At 36.0% G+C, this 18,160-nt stretch overlaps 1 long non-coding RNA gene across 2 annotated transcripts in view; it reads right to left on the minus strand.

Moving 5' to 3' along the window:
- LOC141372498 (uncharacterized) overlaps window positions 1–18,160 on the minus strand; it is a 91,310-nt gene that overhangs the window by 60,927 nt on the left and 12,223 nt on the right. Inside the window, exon 3 of one of the 2 annotated variants that reach the window (XR_012377761.1) lies at window positions 8,434–8,552. The exons of the other annotated variant lie outside the window; for it this stretch is intronic. This is a non-coding gene — a long non-coding RNA (uncharacterized lncRNA). Of the gene's footprint in view, window positions 1–8,433; window positions 8,553–18,160 lie in introns of those variants that run through there. 2 annotated transcript variants of the gene reach the window in all.

The following is an 18,160-nucleotide window of genomic DNA, read 5'->3' on the forward strand; positions in this document are numbered from 1 at the left end:
ATAAAGTTTAAAATCTCATAGTAAAATAATTTATAGGATGCCAAACTCCCTAGTTAAAGGAAATCTATACCTGCATATTATACTGAAATTTAAGCTAGTCAAAGACAAAAACTAAATTATATAAACTTCCAAAGTGAGGTTTTTTTGCATTTTTGAAAAAAATAGAATTAGCTAAAGGTAACCATTTATTTTATGAAGTTAGTATAATTTCAAATCAGATAAAGAGAATACAAAAAGGAAAATTATAGATCTGTTTCTCTTACAAATAGATGAAAAACCCCTAGATAAAATGATAGTGAATCTAACCATTTACTAAAATTAATGCATCATGATCATGTAAGATTTATCCCCCAAAGTCTTTGCTGATTAAACATAAAATAGTTAGCATTATAATTCACATTAATGGATCAAAGAAGAAAGAGTAGATATCACACATGTAAGTAAAGCATTTGATAAAAGTCAACACTTAAAAAAAAATCAGTATGAAGGAAATTTTCCTAATAAGGCAAAGGTTATGAACTAAATACCTATATAGGCACATTTAAGAACAAGAGGAAGACAGAGATTCTCATCAGCACAGCCACTCTTTAACATAGTATTTAATGTCCTGGTTACAGTATAAGAATAATGGAAGGCAGGGAGAGAGTCGGACTAATGAATGGTTGAACACTACATCAAAAACTAGTAATATACTATATGCTGGCTTACTGAACATATTAAAAAAAAGATGGAAAGAAAGTGAAGAAAGAAGAGGAGGAAAGAAAGGAATCAGTTTAAGGATTAAAAGGGATTAGATTAAAATGTCATTATTTGCAAAGGATATACTCATCTACACAGAAAAAAACCACATTAAAAGCTACTAGAACTAATAAGATAGTTGAATAGTAGTTTATACAGAAATCTGAGATCTGGAATTATGCTCAGCTAAAGAAGCATGATAAAGCAAATTATTTCTGAAAAGAAACTGTTTTATAGTTTAGTAATAGAAAATAAATAAATTCCTCATCAATATGGTGGGAGTGGGAAGGGGTTGTTGGGTAGCAATGCCTGAGTTCAATAGCAGTTGTATCTTTAGTAGACTAGGCTAATGGTGTGCTGGGAATTTTTTCTAGCTCTTTTGGTCAGGTTTTATTGTCATCCTGGAGACTGTAATTTATGTAATATCCCACTAAAACTATTTTATAAATAAAGCATAGTCTCTGATACCTGAAACTGAAGAGTAACTGATCTGATTATTGGTACCAGTATTAGAAAGCAAGGCATTGGTCCATTATTAAGGATGTGAAAGGGGCGCCTGGGTGGCTCAGTTGGTTTAAGCATCTGCCTTCGGCTCAAGTCATGATCCCAGCGTCCTGGGATCAAGCCCCACATTGGGCTCCCTGCCCGGAGGGGATACTGCTTCTCCCTCACCCTTTGCCTGCTGCTCTGCCTGCTTGTGTTCTCTCTCTATCTCTCTGTCAAATAAATACATAAAATCTTAAAAAAAAAAAAAAAGAAAGGATGTGAGAAATACGAGCAAGGTGGCCTGGCGGATGGTTACAATACTGGGGAGCTCAAAGAAAGAAAAGGACAGCTTCAAGGTGTTAAACTCTCAAATAGACTTGAGGTCAGGAACCTAGAACACTTTTTTCTTTTTCTTTTTTCCTGTTAGCCACAGGACTTATGTCCTTGAAAATCCGATTCATAGTTTTACCTTGCATGTTCCTGAAATATAATATATGCTGAATTCAAAGACCCATCAAGTCTCCTATATAAAAATACACTGATATAGGGCGCCTGGGTGGCTCAGCCGTTAAGTGTCTGCCTTCGGCTCGAGCCCCGCATTGGGTTCCCTGCTCCGCAGGAAGCCTGCTTCTCCCTCTCCCACTCCCCCTGCTTGTGTTCCCGCTCTCGCTGTGTCTCTGTCAAATAAATAAATATATATTTTTTAAATACACTGATATAGAGTGAAGTTTCAAAATTCAAAATGCACTTGGCATAATTGAAGGAAATTTGACTTTTTGTGTCTAGTCGAACTAGTAGCTGTAAAACTAGTATGTTAACACATATTTCAAGTCCACCCTCACTCAGAGCTACTAAATAAAATATAAAAACATTTTTAAAATTGTACCTCTAAGCTTCCTCATTTTATTCATTTGAAGTATTTTTTTACATACAATATTAATGGGAACACATCTATAGGATATTTACTTAGAAGCTAACACCTTTAATTGCATAAACTATAGTTTAAGTTTTGAAATTTATTTCAGATGTTAAAATGACATATTAATTCAAGGATATGTAAGTAATAAAGTAAGCATCCAAAATGTCATGTTAATATAAATGCTTCATTAATTAACTTAAAGAAATGAGAAGATTAGTTCTTAAATCAGAGATTTTTACTTGTATAAAGTTACAAGAAAACAAATGGAAGTAATGAGACTATTTCATAAATAAACTTTATAATTCAGCCAAAATGTTCTTAGTCTAGAGGCAAGAACACTGACTGGGAATCAAGATTCCATAAATTTATCTCAGAAACTCGGTTATATTTTGTACTAGGGCAAATACTTCCTGTTTCCCAAGCATTACCCCTTAACGGTTTAATCTGCTTTCCACAGTACCCACCACTGTGTCCTTTTCAAACATTTCTAATTACGTCCCAACCATGTTTAAACTTCTTCAGTAACTTTCTGTTGTTTGTTCTTAAAATGACAACTAAACTTCCTATAGCCTACAAAGCCTTGCATGATCTGAATTTTGCTAACCTCTCTAGACTCCTCTTTCACTGTTTTCCCTTGCTCTACTGATACTTCATTCCTCCCATCCTATAGGTTCCAACCTCCACTGGGACTTTGTACAATGATTTCCTGAAATATTTCAATTCCCTTTCTCAATTTAGATAACCTGTACTTACCCTTCATTTTCTCAGAAAAGCCTTCTCTGAACTTTCAGACTAATTTGTATTTCTCTATGATAGTCTCTCTTTTTTTTTTAAGATTTTATTTATTTGAGAGAGAGAGAGAGACACAGCGAGAGAGGGAACACAAGCAGGGGGAGAGGGAAAGGGAGAAGCAGGCTTCCTGCGGAGCAGGGAGCCTGATGCGGGACTCGATCCCAGGACCCTGGGATCATGACCTGAGCCGAAGGCAGACACTTAACCATCTGAGCCACCTAGGTGCCCTCTATGATAGTCTTTTATAGCATGATGTTTGCTGCTTTGTAGCACTTATTTTACATCTGATGTTTGATAAAGTTTTGCTCTACAGTTATACTGAGTTCCATGAATATAGAAACTTGTGTTTCTATTCATCATTTTAAACTTAATGTTCATAGTTATACCTGTACAAAGAAAAGAAAAACTCATTAGTTTGGTAAATGTTTATTGAGCTCTTACTATGCTCTTTGCATCAAAAATACAGTGGGTGAAGAGGACAATTTGTGTCAGATACAGAATTTAACTTGTAAGCTAAATTTGAAATGGAGTCTTAGAGTAGAATTAAAAGTTGTCATATTAAAATATTCAGCAGAGGGATGCCTGGGTGGCTCGGTCAGTTAAGCATTTGCCTTCGGCTCAGGTCATGATCCCAGGGCCCTGGGATCAAGTCCCACAGCAGGCTCCTTGCTCAGCGGGGAGCCTGCTTCTCCCTCTGCCTGCAGCTGCCCCTGCTTGTGCTCTCTCTGACAAATAAAATATTCAGCAGATTGAAGGAAAAGAAGCTCTAGATGGAATTAAAAGTGGATTGCTATTTAGTATGCACAGTACCGTGTAAACAATTATTTAAGAAGTATATTTGTTCATGGAAAGACTAAATAAAATTATAATATAAATGTCAGGACTGCCTTAAAAATTAGGTGGCCAGAATGAAAACAAAGAACTTGGGCAACAAGCAAAGCAATTACAAGGTAATTTGTATCTACAGATATCTAAGATTGGGGAAAAGAGTTTCAGGTTAATAAAGGCAAGCAGTTCCAGAGAATGGAGGAAGATTGGAAATCTTTTGAAAGGTTAAACTGTAATTATTTAAAATGTGAAAGATTCCATAAATATATTCTCATAAATCCTCAGTTCTGAATGCCATGAATGCTAAGAATTAGCAAAGAAAGCGTGGTAACTTTCATTAATGAACATAATGATTTGGATTCTTATAATTCTAACACAGAAAGATAGTCAAATTACATAACTGTACAAAGGTAAACCACATCGAAGAAACTGAGAATTACCCTCATGAAACTGTTTACCAGGAAAAGTAGTTAAGAGTGCTTCTATATCTTTCAACGTTCTTAGTTGCAGATGACAGAATCTTCTCTAGCTAGTTTAAACACAGTAGGATTTTATGAGATGATAGTTATCTTACAGAATTTCTGGGAAGCTAGGGATCAACTTTCTAGGCTATTCTGCCAGGAACGAATGGAGCCAGGAGAAATGCTGAACTGCACACACAAACTGCTAAAGATGCCACCTGCTAGCGACCAGACATCCGGACTCTGCCCAGCTGCCCCAAAATAAAGAAAATTCTCTCACACAAGATCTGTTTTCTTTGGGAGCAGATGCCTCTTCACATTTCCTGCTTTATTGGAATTAGGTAACAGATCTGCATTCTAACTGCAAGTAAATTTGGAAAATTTAGTTTGTAGCTTTTTAGCATTTACAAGCAGACATGCTAGAAAGGGGTAAGAGCCAAACTGTTGTGTTCTCTATAACTGAGTATTGTTTGGTTGTATTCATCAATATCCCAACATTGTAGGAAAGTAATCTAGTAGGAAATGTATTATGAGGGGCATTCCAAAAAATCTCTAGGTTAGGATTCTAAGGGTTGTAGGGTAGCTCTATTTTTAACTTTTTGAGGTAGGTTCGTTTGCTTGTTTTCTGTTTTGTTTTAGGCATTTTTTTTAAGACTTATCCACCCATTCCAGAGAGAGAGAGAGAGAGAGACAGAGAGAGCATGAATGGGAGGGAGAGAGGGATAAAGAGTATCTCAAGCAGACTCTCTACTAAGCATGGAGCCTGTTGCGGGGCTTGATCCCACAACCCTGAGATCACGACCTGAGCTGAAACCAAGAGTCAGATACTTAACTGACTGTGACCCCAGATGCCCCTGTTTTTTGGGAGTTTTGATTACTGACTCAACTTCCTTGCTGGTGATTATTCTGTTCAAATTTCGTTTCCTCCTGCTTTAGTTTTGGTAGGTTATGTTTCTAGGAATTCATCAATTTCTTCTAAGCTGTCCAATTAATTGATATACAGGTTTTTATAACATTGTTACAATGGTTTTTTCCTGTGGTGTTGATTGTTATTTCTCTTTCATTGGTAATTTTATTTGGGTTCCCTCTCTCTCTCCTTTTATTTATTATTTTTTTAAATGAGTCTTGCTAGAGTCTTATTAATTTTGTTGATCTTTCAAAGAACCAGCTCCTGGTTTCACTGATCTGTTCTACTATGGTTTTGTTGTTGCTGTTTTATTTCTGTATCATTTATTTCTGCTCTAATATTTATTATTTCCTTTCTTTTGCTAGGTTTGGGTTTTATTTGTTCTTTTTCTAGCTCCTTTAGGTGTAAGATTAGGTTGTTTATTTGGGATTTTTCTTGCTTCTTCAGGTAGGCCTGTGTTGCTACAAACTTTTCTCTTAGAACCACTTTGCTGCATCCCAAAGATTTTGGAACATTGTGTTTTCATTTTCATTTATTTACACGTAATTTATTTCTTTGATTTCTTGGTTGACCCATTCATTGTCAAGGGGATATAGAGATGTGACTGTCTCACACTCAATAACATATGCTGCGAGTTAGTCCCAGTAGGATTTGAACTTTTTTTGAGGCACTCTAATAAACTGCAGATAACATGCTATAGTCCAAGAAGTAGTGGTATATATCAACTTACTGAAGGATGATAAATTGTGTTTCTATAACTTTCAGATGTTCTAAGAAGGCTAGTTTGCAAACCTAATGTTCCTTATAGTCTTACTACTATTTTTATTGAGTCTAGTGTAAGCTATAAATCCAAATTATTCTGAGTCTTCTCAGCTTGTACAGATACGATGGAGAACCTTGATAAACCTATAATTATCTTAACCATGGCAAATGGATTCATTCAAGAAATATTTAGCGACTGCCACATTCTTGGCACTGTGGTATAATAGCAAGAGAAACAATGTCTCTGCTATCTTGGTGCCTATTATCTATAACTGAAAGATGGACAATAAACAAGTAAACCCATAACTATATCATACGTCAGATGGCAATATATGCTGTTAAGAAAAGTAAGACTGGATATGGAGAATAGAGATTAGGGTGAGGTGCTGAAGGACTGGTATAACATACAGGGTTTTCAGGAAGAGCCTTGCTGCTGAAGGGACCCTGGAGTAAAGGCCTGAGAGAGATGATAGCATAAGACACATGGTGTCTTTAAAGGAACAGAATCTTCAGTAGAAGAATCAAGGCAAAGGACCTGAGACAGAAACATGCTTTTCATGGGCCAGTAAGCAAGGGTCCTTATGTGACTGGAGTAGAATATAGAAGAAGAGAGAGAAATAAAGTGGAAAATTAACAGAAGGCCAGATCAAGGTCTCAGAGGCCAAGATAAAGGATAGCAGGGGTCGTGGTACTTATTTAAAAGCATTTCTGAAATTGAAACACATAGCATCAATAAGGTGCAAACAGCCAAATGGAGGTAGTGTCCAAGGTCCTTGGAATTTCATAGCAGTGGTGAAGATATGTTTAATAGAACTTATAATCAATGTTGAAAAATCTAAAAGAACAAATTTATGAAAAGTATAAAGTGAATCTGTCCGTTTTTCACACTACTAGCTTGGTACCTTAATAGCTTTCCTACTTTAGGAAAGTATCTGTGGGGCTCATTCATTCCTCCATGCGGGGGATTTAGTAACTTTTCAGGAGAGATGTGGGAGATTATCCTGCACTTAAATTGTGTTATTCTTGGGGTGAGGCTTTAAAAAGCAGCTTAATAGACCATGTGTACTTCGTAGAATTTAGATTGTAAATTCCCCAAAATAAAGATGTTTTGCCAGTATGGAATAATCTTATTTTCAGTGGAAAACAGGTGTCCATTGGAAACAGAAGGCTTAAGTATTGTATAGTTTAAGGTTAAATATGAATAAATTTCTGCTTGAAGCCTCCAAAAGCAAGCAAGTAGAAAACTGTATGGAGAAACTACGGAAACTGGCCAAATGAGACAATGTAAGCACAGTGAGTTTCACAGTTCTTTCTGAAAGAGAAACCTGGCAATGTCCTCCAAGAGACAGAACCATGCTTAACCTTCCTGTTTTCATGGTATTCTTGTCTGCTCGAGATTCTCTACATCAGTTACCCTAACAACTCCTTCCATTCTTTTGTTTTTTCCTCTCAAGCTTTTTCTTGTTGCCGTCTGAAAGTCCTGCTCCCTTATCAAAATCCATTCCATCTTCAATTTCTTCAATGATTACTTCCTTCTCCTATTCTTAATGTTACAGAGAAAGCTACATTCTCCTTTTAAGGAGTGATTGCTTTTTTTTCTAACATTCTATGCATTCCACTGTCTCAAAGTGGGATTCTCATGCCTTTCTCACTCTGAGACCTATCGCCAAGTCTCTGCTACCATATAAACAAGTGTACAAATGAACAACAAATGTGCACATGCTCATATATGTACCTCAAAGGGCTATCCTGAGGTTTGCGTACCAGTTTTCTCATTTTGAATGTGTTTTATAATTATCCATATTATGTCTCCTCATTTGCAATTGTTTTGGCCCATACAGTACTTCGATCTCTGTCCACAACCTCATTGTCTCCAACATCTTCTCTATTCCACTCCAGCCGCCATTTCCCATAGCATAACTGACATTCACCTGAATCTGCTCTGCTCTGCTTTCCAATGAGTTAGAACTAACACTCTGTATTACTCCCCATTTTGTCCAGCTTACTCCTTAAATACAGTAACTTGCAAGCTTCATGGGCACCTCTAATATTCCTAAATTTTTATTTTCAGACCATCCTTAAAATGTAGATTCCATGGGCTTTCCCCCTATTCTCTTGACACTAATTTAACCTTCTTGATCCTTATTCTCTTTCCTGTGTTTGTCCATGAAAATTATACCTAAACATATATTAAACTTTGTTAATTTCTATCTAATGGAGATAATCATAAAACTGGGATAATTGGTTTTGATATAAATTCATGGCTCCCAAACTCCTAACTTGTCTTAAAGCTGCCAAACACCTTTGTTTAGTTTATTTCCCCATCATCTGAGATGACTATTTTATTTTATTTTATTTTTTTTAAAGATTTTTTTATTTGAGAGAGAGAGAATGAGAGAGAGAGCACGAGAGGGAAGAGGGTCAGAGGGAGAAGCAGACTCCCTGCCAAGCGGGGAGCCCGACGCGGGACTCGATCCCGGGACTCCAGGATCATGACCTGAGCCGAAGGCAGTCGCTCAACCCGACTGAGCCACCCAGGCGCCCTGAGATAGTTTATTTCCCCATCATCTGGGATGACCATTTTAAACCATCACTCCTCTTAGATCTGATTTCTCCTCACTTCTCACTCCTGCTCCTCAACAAGTCTCTTGCATCTTAACTGGAAGAGAAAAAGAGAAAAGTAAAAATAAATCCCTTAGAGTGTCTTCAATTCCTAAAAAACTTACAAATATGTGTTTCTAAAATCAGAGTTCATTCTCCCATCCTGACACAAAGTAGTTTTCTCCTCTACAGTTGAGTATGTATATAAATTATTATTTAAAGTTGTTTTCTACAAAACAGTATTACCATTGATTATAGGCAATTAAGAAAATTTCAGGTATGAGATTTTTAACTTATTCTTTCACTTGAGAACCTAAGTAAAATGGGATTCTACAGTGCTAGGAAAGGAAACAGAGAACTGATAGCTCAACTAATATCTTAAAAAAAAAAAAAATCAATGAGGAGTTGACCAGGTGACAACAGCATACATGAAAGCCTAGAGGAAAGGGAGAGCTTGACTTTGTTGAGAAATTTAGAAAATATGTATGAGATTCAAAATGCAAATGTATGTGGAAGATAAGAGAGAAGGGATAGAAATGAGGCTAACGACACATATAGAGATGAAGAGTTTATAATTTATACTAAGAAGTTTTGTTTGGGTATAGAAAACCATTGGAAAGTTTTGAACAAGAAAAGGCTGCTTCATGATTTGGGTATACATTGCTTTGTAAGATAGATATGGTCTTTGATCTAATGAAGTTAATGGTCTAGTGAGATTATATAAGCTCATAGTTCCATTTCGAAAGGATTATTTTGGATGATTTATAAAGTATATAAGTGTACAGTAGATTTTTCCAGGGGCTGTATGACCTGTGATATTGCAGTTAAGTTTAATATCAAAGTAGACGTGAGAACCTAGGGGATGCAAGAAATTAAAAAGATTTGCAAAAATGGAAAACACAGCTATTTTTCTCACTAACCTTTTATTTTAGAAAATAGTTATTACCCTTAAAAATATAATTTGGGATACCTGGGTGGCTCAGTTGGTTGTGTTGGACTCTTCATTTCAGTTCAGTTCATGATCTCAGGGTTGTGAGATTGAGCCCTGCATTAGGCTCTGTGCTAAATGTGGAGCCTGCTTAAGATTCTCTCCCCCTCCCGTTCATTCCCATCCCCCACACCCCCTTGTGCACACATCTGCACATGCACACTCTCTAAAAATAATTTGTTAACATGCAATTACATTTTAATTAAGACTGAGAATTTTTAAAACATTTAACACCTCATAGGGTAAATATAAATAGATATAACTCAGATAAACAAAAGTATCTTGGTATTCTCCATAACTAAGAGTTGCAAGCGGTCCTTAAATCAAAACATTTGATATTAACTCTTTTATTTGACAGAGAATTTAAGTTTACAATGTTCTTTTTCTTTCTCTCCTCTTTTTAAATCCTTATCTTGTACCTATTTTTTTTGATGGCCTAGGTAGAAAATGATACCTAATTAAAGATGGGGAAAATATTTTTATGAGTTTCTCTAAAATACAGAAAGAAAATTTTCATTTTAGAGTCTGTGCTATCTGCTCAATATATATGATACATTTTTCATGAACCAAAAATAAAACTTTCTAGAACTTAAAATATGCTTAATGCATTGCTAGCTTTAGAGAACATCTATTGTCTTACTGTTTCACACAAATCTTTTTCTCTGGAAGAAATTGCATAGATATCCAGAAAAGCATACCTTCATTCAAGATTTTCTAACAGTTAATATTATTGAAATAATAACCCTTCCCACTATAAAACATAGAGATCTCTGTATGTAGGAAAAATTCATGTCATAAGGAATGCTCAAGACAACAGAGAAACAACAGAAGAAAAAATCTAAAGATAAAAATAAAGGGAGAAGAAACAAATTCATGAATGTGAATATGGATCACTTACAGTGTGGTTCATTTGACTAATTACCTCTCCCATTCCTTTCTCTTACTTCCACCATTTCCTCACCCAGTGATTTATTCATAATTATGCCTGGGGAAACTGAAACAGGATATGTGAAGGTCTTACAGTCGAAGATGCGTGATGGTCTCTTTCAACTTGGAGTTTGGAGAGACAACCTTAAGTTTGCCTGTCAAAAGCTCGGATTCCAGGATAACTACTATTTGAGAAAGGACATGCGCAGGATATGCAGAGCTTTGGAAGCAGCCTGGATTCAGAGATTGAAGGCAAATGATTGGGATTATTTCCATCATTCACAGTCCATGACCTTCACTATAGAATTTTAGACCATGAAAAGAATTCCCCCAATACTAATATTTCCTATAGTTTGAGAGGCAGCAAAGTATAGTAGGGAAAATCTTGAATTTTTATTCAGACTTGACAACTGAAATTCTGTCTTTTAGGGGTAGGTGAATATAGGTGACTTATCTACATATGTTAGTTTAATTTCTCATGAAAAAGAGTATAACATTACCTTTCAGAGTTGGTGAGTTTTAATGATAAGCTTGTATGAATATGGTAGAACTGTCTATAGGACACAAGTGTCCAGTAAGTACTTTTTTCTGATTTTATAATAAAGCCGTCTTATATTAAATGCTCATAAACATGAGGGTGCTCACACAATTTGGAAACACTTTAAAATTCAAATTAGAAGTTCATTATAAAAGTTTGGTGCTAAGGGGCACCTGGGTGGTTCAGTCAGTTATGCGTCTGAGTTCAGTTTAGGTCACCATCTCAGCATCCAGGGATGGAACCCCTGTCTGGCTGTGTGCTTAGTGGGAGTCTGCTTCTCCCTTTTTCTCTCCCTTTACCATTCCCCTTGCTCCTGTGTGCACGTGCACTCTCTCTCTCTCTCTCAAAAAAAAAAAAAAAAAAAAAAAGTTTGGTGCTAGGATTATTAACAGATGATTTTTTAAAAATAAGTCCTCCATCACTCCTTTTCTCTGGCTAAATTTCACTAAGTGATTTATCTTTTTAATCTAAAGTTTTAATATCTGATGAAAATGTAATAAATATTAAAAATGATGGTTTCCTTTACACATGAGAAGACCTATTTCATGATGGAGTTTTGTTAGAAATAAGATTTCTTTCATAAAAAAATCCCACTTTAGAAACAATGGTTATTTATACAAACTTCCTTTAAATGTCCCTTAATAGATATTTTATATATGTATACACATACTTATATATTATATACACATATATACATGTAACTTTGACTAATTTTCTTCAGTTTTTCTTCTGCCTTGAAATCCTTAGACATTAGTCAATTTGACTTTCATGATTAAGTGCTAATAGTTCCTTTTCTGTTAATGTATCTAGCAATGTTCAACTTGGGCTCTTTCTTTAAGCTTTGGATTTATAGCCAAACTTAGAAATTTGTTGGTTAAAGCACATTTGCTAAAAATGTGACCCTAAATCAATTTGTGTCTTGTATAATTTCACTTTGTGCTAATGCAAGGAAAAAACTGGTTGTTTTAAAATTGTGTCTATTTAAATTAAGACAGAGAAGATTTGTATAACACCACAAAGAGAAATAGAAGAGGATAATAAGATATATAAAAGTGACTATGAGCTCTTTATTTTACATTTCATTTTGTAATTAAATACCGGTATGTACATATATGTGTGTGTGTGTGTTTATGCATATATATATATACATATATATACATATACATATATATATAATCACACATTTCTACTCACACACTCATACAAAGACACAGCCACACATACAGAAAATTTAGACCCCTATTGCTTAAATAGACTTATCTCCAGAAGTTTGAAATGGGATATGAGGCATGTTTCTAGAGGTTCAATTTACCTCAAAGATTGGGGGTATTTTATTATTTCAAAACTATGGGTATACTATGACACATACTGGAAGGTCTCATGAATTTTTAAGCTAAACCCAAACATTAAATACAAACAAAACTTCATTTTCAGAGGAATTCTTTGGACTAAGGCTTAATATTCCTTTGATGTTAGGAGCACATCAGTAGAAGTATGAAAAGCATCATCTTGAACTATTATGACTTTGTGGTCCTCATTATAAAAAGTCTATCGTTTCTATTGACATAGTATGCTAATAAATAAATTTTGTTTTACTTAATTTACAGGATTATACATTCACTCAGGCTGGCATGCATGAACCCCCCAAACATGGCTCTACAATAATTCCCTGGCCCTAATTTCCATGATGCCACTAAATCTATTCCATTCTTCCACGAAATTTAACTCTCCAATGTGCCTATATAATCATACATAAAAAAAACCCTGCAACACAAAAAATTGGTCTTATGTCTTATTTTTATTTTTAAAATGTCAAAAATGTTTAAGCTTTGAGAAATAAAGGTTTGTTCTCAATGACAGAAGTCAAGTTGGTGGTTAAGCCAGATGTAGAAGCAGATCTTCTGTTCGGTTTCTTACTTTATGTTCTCTTACCCCACTCATTAAAAAGCCCCTGCTCTCCTTAACCTGGGATGTCCATTTCGCTTTCTGATGGTTATAATCCTACCTATGCTTCAAGATAATTATCCTGAAATCCTTTTTTTTTAATTCAAGTAGATTCTGATGAATATTGTATTGAATTTAATTGATTTTTTTATTATGCAAAAGGAACAACTACCTTAAACTTCAGCTTTTCAAAGCGTTGCTCATTTGTAAAACTGTATAAATGCATTTACTTTTCTAATTTATTAATATTTTGATTAATATCATCTAAATGTTCTCAATAGTATGAATGAATATGAGTTAGGCAAATTGATCATTTGGGGGAAAATGCCTTTTCAATCACTGTGATTTTAGATGAATCCTATAAGCTTTTAAAAACTGCAGAGTGTTTGAAAAATTAGTGCAGCTTTTAGTTATTACATATAATTCCAATTATTTGTCTTTCTACCCTTTCCTGAGGCAACAGAAGCCTTTTCAAATAAGAATGTAATGGAAATGAGACAAATCGTACATTTCCTAATAGGTATTTTTCACTTAGATTAGTCATAATCTCAAATTACTTCTAACAAGCTCTCCTGATAAAGATATACCCAATTTAGGTATAGAAGGTGGCATTAAAGGAAGCACAGAATGACTGAAATTATTTTAGAGACTGCAAATCAAGTAGTTTTACTTTCATTGTCAAGTACAGTTTCTTTACTGTAAATCAAAGAAATTTCTGGGTTACTTTAATTGGTAGAACATATTATTATCAAAAGCTTCTTTTCCAAGAGCATTCTATAATATGATTGAAAAATGACTAATAGGTAATGTGTGAATTTTTAATTAGGTAGTTTCTGCCATCCCTGAAACTCTACAGAAGAAAATTTAAGTAAAAGAATTTTAATGAAGAAAACACTGTTTTTCTTAGAGGCCCATGATTTATTCCTCCTCCTCTATCTTTCTATGGCTCCTTTTCACCCCTACAGTTAATTAGAGGTACTTCAAATTTAATTGCCTTTTCAGAAATTGTACAGCTCATCACTCTGCAATATTTTGGTCCTGAACTCGAACTTCTCTGTACTTATTATCACTGATGACCTCTTTGACCATTCTGTGTGGTTCTCTTTCCATGTGCTGGTTTGATGGCAGCATCATTTGACCTTTCGAGGGGTCTTTCACCCAGCTGAAAAAAAAACTTAGAACTAGTTGAGAAGCCTCAATCCCTCAAGGCTAATTAGCTTTGCTCTGTGTCTGGGTTGGCATGCCTTGGCATGTCTACAGTACTAATTATGAAAGGAAGGGATGCAACGTATAGATGGAGTAATTTTATTTTTTTTTATTTTTTTTATTTTTTTTTTAGATGGAGTAATTTTAAAATTCTACATTACATTAGATATCCAAATCATTCTCCCTGAGACAGAGAAGTCCTGTCCCAGCATCCTTTGCTGTTAATCTTGTATAAATGATTCAGATTTATTTTGTACTTAATGGGATGTAGACTCAGAATGTGATGTTAATAGATACTACAAAATTGAAAGTGTGAATTCTGCCACTTGATAAGTCTGACAAAGTAATTAAGTTGCCTGCACTTTTTGGGAGGAATCCCTGGAAAGAGATGGATTGACAGCATCAAGTTCCAAATCACACTCCTCTTAAAATCTATAAGGTAGTGCCAGTGTGCAACCAACCACTAGAGAGGTGAGAGAATTCTGACCTTGCCTCTTATGCTGAATATCTGAATCAAACGGGGATATTGTTCATACATTACCATGTGTACCATAATGAATGGATAATTCCAGCAATTGCTTTTTTTTTTTTTTTTTTAATACTTCTCTCAGCAGAGCACCTGGGTGGCTCAGGCGGTTAAGTGGCTGCCTTCTGCTCAGGTCATAATCCCAGGGTCCTTGGGTGGAGCCCTGTGAGGGGCTCCCGCTCAGCGGGGAGTCTGTTTCTCCTTCTGCCCCTCCCCCTACTCCTGTGCTCTCTCTTTCTCTCTCAAATGAAATCTTTAAAAAAATACTTTTCTCCGATGACTCATGAAAGGTTTTACATGGTGAGAAAATAGCCTATTTATTTGCTTTGATTAACATCTCCATTGTTTGAGTAGCTTAAAACACTAATACAAGGGAGAAAAATAGAGTTTCATGTTGTGTAAATTTTTTAAGACTTATTTATTTAAGAGCAAGAAAGTCGTGCGCACACTAGTGGGGGGAAGGGGCAGATGGAGAGGGAGAATCCTCAGGCAGACTTCCTGCTGAGCACGGAGCCCAAGAGGGGGCTCTATCCCAGGACCCTGAGATCCATGACCTGAGCCAAAATCAAGAGTCAGCCACTTAACTGACTGAACCACCCAGATGCCCCAGGTTGTATAAATTTTTAATTATAAATATACTAGAGCTATAAAATAATAGGACATTAAAGTTGTAAAAGACAACATTTAACACAATGTGAGCAGTATTGTAGACCTTGAGCAGTATTGTAGACCTTCAGAAGATATTTTTTGAAGTGATTCTTTTTTTTTTTTTTTTAAAGATTTTATTTATTTATTCATGAGAGACAGAGAGAGAGAGAGAGGCAGAGGGAGAAGCAGGCTCCCAAGGAGCAGGGAGCCTGATGCGGGACTCGATCCCAGGACCCCGGGATCATGACCTGAGCCAAAGGCAGACGCTTAACCATCTGAGCCACCCAGGCGCCCGATTCTTTTTTTTTTTAAGATTTTATTTATTTATTTAACTGACAGAGAGAGAGAGATAACGAAAAAGGGAAACAAGCAGGGAGAGTGGGAGAGGGAGAAGCAGGCTTCCCACGGAGCGGGGATCCCAATGTGGGGCTTGATCCCAGGACCCTGGAACCATGACCTGAGCCGAAGGCAGTTGCCCAACCAACTGAGCCACCCAGGCACCCCTTGAAGTGATTCTGTAATCTAGTAAGTTCTTCTGGTATTAAATTTTATTTCAAAATTATGTGCCTAAACTGTCATTATTCTTAAAAAAGTTTATTCTAAAAATCTTGATATATAATTATTACCACATAAGTTCATTGGGTTATGTTATATGTTATACTACAAATTTTTTCTCAGCATATAATTCTTATGTATGTGTGTGTGCTGACAATATATATATGAATGTGAGATAACTACAGTTAACAGGTTTAGAACTCTAATGGAAAAAGGACAATACTCAAGAACAGACAGGTGATAAAAGCGAAGAGATGGAAATTCTGAGGATCAGGGAATGCTAGAAATCAAACACACTATAAACAAAGGAAGAATGCCTTTGATGGATTCATCAGTAGACTGGACATTGCCAAGGAAAGAATCAGTGAGCTTAACGACGCTAAAACTTGATTCATTTTACTGTGCTTGGAGCCGTCATGCTTTTTTTTGCTCAATTAATTTGGGGAAATATATTTATTTGGAAAATATTTTACAATCTTATTTTCCTGAAATGTTTCAATATAAGCATGCAAGCTCCCCTTTTTTTCAATTTTTTTTATTGAAAAGCTCCATCAGCTTATTAATTTAACTAGGTCACATTAATAAATGGCAGAGTTGTGATTAAAACTCAGGTCTCACTGACTTTTACAGTTTCATGTGTTAATTACTGGAGCATGTAAAAATAATTCAACATTAAAGATGTATTTTAAATAAAAGATAACATATAAAAACTTAGGAAATTTATTTAAACTTCCTATAATCTAGTAACCTCATGTCTTAAAATAAGATCACGGTACCTCAGCTCTCACAGAATTGTCTGAATTAAAGGAATTATTTACAAAAATCACTGAAATATCACTTAGCATGTAGTAAGCCCTCAATACATGCTAGATACTATAGGTCAATGCCAGAGAAAGATGTCACCATTATCTATTGGGTGATTAAGATAGAATGTTAATTTGGGTGTCTCCACAGAATTTGTAAATGGGGAAACTTTGTGTAAGTTGAAATACACAAAATGATAAACATCCAGACATTTTAGAGCATACTAGACATGTAGACCAATAACCTGACCTGAACCCATGCAGAACAGTGCTGTGGTTAGAGACAGGATGCTTGGTGCCACCTTTTACTGGTTCTGTGACCTTGGACAAGTTGCCTGCTCTGAAAGGCAATATGGCCTAGTGATGAAAGGAGTAGTTTCAGGAGCCATATTATCTGGTTCAAATCGTATTTCTAATACTAGTACTGAAACCATGTATAAGGTACTTAATTTCTCTGTGACTCAGTTCTTCTTTCATGAAGTAGAGGATAATAAATACTTCATGTTATGTGATTTAAATAATTTCAAATATTTAAAGCTACAGTACGGCTTTCAGTTCCCATAGGTAAAGATGTTGAAGTGGTCATTCCCATCTTTACAAAAACAACAACAAAACTGAACAAACTGAGGGTGCCTGGGTGGCTCAGTCAGTTAAGCATCTGTCTTCAGCTCAGGTCATGATCCCAGGATCCTGGGATCAAGTCCCACAGCGGGCTCCTTGCTCAGCGGGGAGCCTGCTTCTCCCTCTGCCTGCCAATCCCCCTGCTTGTGCTCTCCCTCCCCAGACAAACAAATAAATAAAATTCTTAAAAAAAAAAAAAAACCTGAACAAACTGAAAATCAATGACTTTTCTTGAACCCATCATAAAACTGAGGTTATCAACTGCCACCCCAAACTCTGGAGAATCAAGTGAATCCAAAGTCCCCAACTCCAGCTCCTTCTATCTTTCCTGTCTCAACAAAAATGGTATAGGAAGTGTAAAAATACCTGTGAAGGCCACAGCTTAAGAATACAGGCTCACTACAAGACAGATTGGATCAGAAGATTATAGATTGCTTTGCTTGGCCCGCACATTACCACCATGTCAGGAGGGCTCCAGTGTAGTAGCTGCACTTACAGCTAATAGAGTACAGGGCACTCTGGAGTTTTTAACTGGAGCAAACATTAAACATGGTGGAACTAGACAGATTTACTTAAAACCTCACCTTTAGGCCTTTTACCTCAGTCCCTATTGCCTGATATGTCATGTGAGCTTTCAATTAAAATTTACAAGGCATTCTAAGAGGGGCCAAAAAAAAAAACAAACAGTCTTAAGACATAACACAGATTTTGGAATTACTAGACAAGGAATTTAAAATAGCTCTGGGGCGCCTGGGTGGCTCAGTTGGTTAAGCGACTGCCTTCGGCTCAGGTCAGGATCCTGGAGTCCCGGGATTGAGTCCCGCATCGGGCTCTCCGCTCAGCGGGGAGTCTGCTTCTCCCTCTGACCCTCCCCCCTCTCATGTGTTTTCTCTCTCTCTCTCTTTCCATT

The sequence above is a fragment of the Callorhinus ursinus genome, unplaced genomic scaffold (assembly GCF_003265705.2).
Source record: "Callorhinus ursinus isolate GAN/ISIS: 27379988/994484 unplaced genomic scaffold, GSC_fseal_2.0 scaffold4, whole genome shotgun sequence".
Classification (NCBI taxonomy): domain Eukaryota; kingdom Metazoa; phylum Chordata; class Mammalia; order Carnivora; family Otariidae; genus Callorhinus; species Callorhinus ursinus.